Raw genomic sequence first — 4,806 nt, 5'->3', positions numbered from 1 at the left:
CCCTCGGCGCTACTGAGATCACCAAGCATGAAGTCGTCAAGACACTCCTGAGATCACTTGACAACTCGTTTGACACCCTAGCCCCGATGATTCAAGAACGTCCTGACTTCAAGACACTCGATCCGTCTGACATACTCGAGAGGCTCAACACACATGAGTTTCAGCTTTCTGAGAAAAGAGACATCTACGGTCCCAACTATAGGCGAACTCGTGCCTTGAAGGCAAAAGCTGTCTCCTCATCTGAAGAAGAATCTGATAGCAGTTCTGCTGATCCTGAAGACATTGGAAAGGAGCTTGCTATGCTTGTGAAGAAGTTCCAAAAATTCACCAAGAAGAAAGGCTTTAGAAAGTCCTCACGATCAAGCTCAAGGAATGATGAAGCTTCTGCTCATGACTACAAGAAGAGAACATGCCACAAGTGCAAGAAACTTGGCCACTACATCTCTGAGTGTCCTAGTGGGACAATGAGAACAAGAAGAAAAAGAAGAGCAAGGAGTATGATTCTGACGACAAGAAGAAGAAGAAATACTCAAAGTCTTCTTTAAAGTCTTCATCGCACAAGAAGAACTCATCTGTCAAGGCTCGTGCGTTTGTTGGCAAGGAAATGGATTCAGAGGAGGAGTCCATTTCTGAGGTGGCGGAGGTGGAGTCTGAGGAGGAGCCCGATTCTGGCGTGGCAAGTCTGGCTACAGCCTACGTTGCCAAGTCCATCTTCAACACTGAAGACAATGACTCCGTCACCAACGCCGATGCTAATGACAAGGACAACTCCACTCCCACCTACTGCTTCATGGCACGTGGTGCTAAGGTAAACTCACGCGCCACTCACTATCAAACATCAAGTGAAGATGACTCTGATTGTGGTTCCAAACCCAGCTACAAAACACTTGCTAAAATTGCAACTGAACAACAGAAAGCTATGGAACATATTCAAAAACTATTAGAAAAAAGCGATGACCTGTTAGATGCTGAAATGACTCGATCTCAGTCCTTAATTGAAGACATAAAAAATCTTCATGTTAAGTATGAGGAACTTGAAAGTCGTCATGAAACGCTCTCAACAGCTCATGAAAAGCTTTCCTATGATTATCTTCAAAGGAAGCAAGATCTTGAGAAATTGAGAGCGGCTCATGAAGATCTTCAAAAGGAAAACGAGTCACTTCACGCCAAACAGATCAGTTCCGCTCGGGAAGGATTTGAACCACCATGTCTTAAATGCATTGAGTGTGATAACGCTACTTCTGTTGCTGAATGTTCTACTGCTGCTACTGTTGCTATATCTTCAACTGCTGATGTGGTAACTAACCCCTCTGCTAAGGATGCCACTGCTATTGCTGATGAGAATGCTAGGTTGAAGACATTGCTTGAAACAGGGATGTTCAAAAGTCTTAAAGGGCATCAGACATTATGTGATGTTCTCAAAAGGCAGATCCTGAACCGAAACCCTAGGAAAGAGGGTGTTGGGTTCGAAAGGAAAATGAATGCTGATGGCTCTTACTGGAAACCTGAGCAGTACCCCAAAACCACATGGGTTGCTGCAAAGGAACCTTCAGTGGATCCATCCACCCTATCTGACTTCACTTGTGCTAATCCCATTGTTATTGATGAATCCTTTGATGCAAACTATAAACTGTTTAAGAATCAGAATGGTGAAGTGTTTGCCAGGTATACTGGTACTAACTGCAGGAATGGGCCGCCTATGAAGAAAGTCTGGGTGCCAAAGAGATGTTTGGAGAATCTTCCTGTGAATGTCGTCATGACACCACACATGAAGAAGACAAACCCCAAACCACAGGCTTCATACGGTCCAAAGGCTTCATACAGACAGAGGACTCACCTGACTCGCACTAACGCAAATGTTTTGCAGGGAAACCTCACTCAGGCCTATGAATATGAGCGTGTTTCATCTAACCGCCATGTTCATAAGAACAAGAACTACTCGGCTTATTCTTATGAGTACAATTGTCCACCTGCAAGACTTTTTGCTAGGGCTCCAAAGCCAAAGTTCTCAGATGCTGCACTTAGACTCATTGCTTCGAAGCCACCCTTGAAGATGTGGGTGGCTAAGAAAGCTTAACTCTCTTTTTGCAGGGAAAGGTCTCCAGCCGAAAACCAAAATCGTTTGAAGCTATTGCTGGTGACCTTAAACATCTTGCAGGGCGCAAGATAAAATGACCAAATGGTCTTATTATGTATTTTGTTCCTGAGTCGCTTGCTACTTGCCCTATCAGTCCTAACCTTGATCTAAGCTTTCATAATCCACTTGCTCGTCAAATGTTTTTGCTTCACAATTCTTTTCGTGAAGCCTATCCCCCTAACTACACTGTAAGGTACGACACCAACTGCTTCAGAATGGATTATTGATAGTGGGTGTACTAATCACATGACTGGCAAGCGAAGTCTTCTTATGGACTCAACCTTACGTCCATGTGACAAAAGTCACATCACATTTGCTAACACTGGTAAAAGTAAGGTATTGGGTCTAGGTAGAGTTGCAATCTCAAGGGATCAACACATGGATAAAGTCATGCTTGTTGAATCCCTTGGTTTCAACTTAATGTCTGTCTCAATGCTTTGCGATTTAAACATGATTGTGATGTTTGGAAAATATCGTTGCCTTGTTCTAATGGAATCTGACAAGTCTCTAGTTTTTGAAGGGTATCGGAAAGATGATTTGTACATGGTAGATTTCTCAGCAGGACCACAACTTGCCGTATGTCTTTTAGCAAAAGCTTCAGAATGCTGGCTATGGCATCGAAGGATAGGGCATGCTGGCATGAGGAACTTGCACACTGTTGCAAGAAAGAAGCATGTCATAGGCATCGAGGGCGTCAAGTTCAAGAAGGATCACTTATGCGGTGCCTGTGAAGCAAGAAAGATGACGAGGGCCAAGCATCCCTCGAAGACAATCATGACAACGACTCAACCCTTTGAACTGCTCCACATGGACCTTTTCGGTCCCACTCATTACTCAACTCTTACTACTACTGCTTTTCTATATGGCTTTGTCATTGTTGATGATTATTCAAGATATACTTGGGTGCATATAATCCTCTACAAGACTGAAGTGCAGGATGTCTTCAGACGCTTCGCCACGAGCCATGAACAACTATGGCGTCAAGATAAAGTACATCAGAAGTGATAACGGCATTGAATTCAAGAACACTAGGCTAGATACATATCTTGATACTTTGGGTGTCACTCATGAATTCTCAGCTCTGTACACGCCACAGCAGAATGGCGTCGTCGAACGCAAGAACAGAACACTTATTGAGATGGCCCGGACGATGCTTGATGAATACAAGACTCCAAGAAAATTCTGGCCTGAAGCCATTGATACCGCATGCCATATCATCAACCGTGTTTATCTTCATAAGCTTCTCAACAAGACATCCTATGAGCTCCTTACTGGCAAGAAGCCAAATGTCAGTTACTTCAGAGTATTTGGTGCCAGGTGCTGGATCAAGGATCCACATCACACTTCAAAAATTGCACCGAAAGCACATGAAGGTTTTATGCTTGGATATGGAAAGGATTCGCACTCCTAAAGAGTCTTCAACCTCTTTCACTATAAAGTGGTTGAAACTGTGGATGTGCGGTTCGATGAGACTAACGACTCGCAAAGAGAGCACCTGCCAAATGTGCTAGATGAAGTTCCATCCAGTGAATCAATCAAACTTATCGGAACTGGAGAAATCATACCATCTGAAGCTCAGTCTGAAGAGGAACTTATCATCTCCGCACCTGATCAACTTAAAGACAATGCTCAGCCTGAAGACAATCCTTCTAACGATGGCAATGATCAGCAAGAGCAAAATCTTCGTCCCATACATCCTTGTGTTGCAAATGAAGTACAGATTGAGAGAATAATTGATAGCATCAATGCACCAGGTCCACTCACTCGTTCAAGGGCAGCACAGCTAGCAAATTTCTGTGGGCACTTCGCATTCGTATCAATATCTGAACCCAAGAAAGTTGATGAAGCCTTCATGGAACCTGAATGGATTCAAGCTATGCAAGAAGAGCTTCAACAGTTTGAGCTGAATAATGTATGGGAACTAGTTAAGCGTCCTGATCCTCGTAAGCACAATATAATAGGCACTAAATGGATATATCGCAACAAACAAGATGAGCATGGTCAAGTTGTCAGAAACAAAGCTCGTCTTGTTGCTCAAGGTGTTGGAAATATGCCCTAGAGGCAATAATAAAATGGTTATTATTATATTTCTTTGTTCATGATAATTGTCTATTGTTCATGCTATAATTGTGTTATCCGGAAATCGTAATACATGTGTGAATACATAGACCACAACACGTCCCTAGTGAGCCTCTAGTTGACTAGCTCGTTGATCAAAAGATAGTCATGGTTTCTTGACTATGGACATTGGATGTCATTGATAACGGGATCACATCATTAGGAGAATGATGTGATGGACAAGACCCAATCCTAAGCATAGCTCAAAGATCGTGTAGTTCGTTTGCTATAGCTTTTTCGAATGTCAAGTATCATTTCCTTAGACCGTGAGATTGTGCAACTCCTGGATACCGTAGGAGTGCCTTGGGTGTGCCAAACGTCACAATGTAACTGGATGACTATAAAGGTACACTACAGGTATCTCCGAAAGTGTCTGTTGGGTTGGCATGAATCGAGACTGGGATTTGTCACTCTGTATGACGGAGAGGTATCTCTAGGCCCACTCGGTAATGCATCATTATAATGAGCTCAATGTGACCAAGTGGTTGATCACGGGATCATGCATTACGACACGAGTAAAGTGACTTGCCGGTAACGAGATTGAGCGAGGT

The sequence above is a fragment of the Triticum urartu genome, chromosome 1 (assembly GCF_003073215.2).
Source record: "Triticum urartu cultivar G1812 chromosome 1, Tu2.1, whole genome shotgun sequence".
Lineage (NCBI taxonomy): Eukaryota > Viridiplantae > Streptophyta > Magnoliopsida > Poales > Poaceae > Triticum > Triticum urartu.
This window is presented reverse-complemented; position numbering follows the sequence as displayed.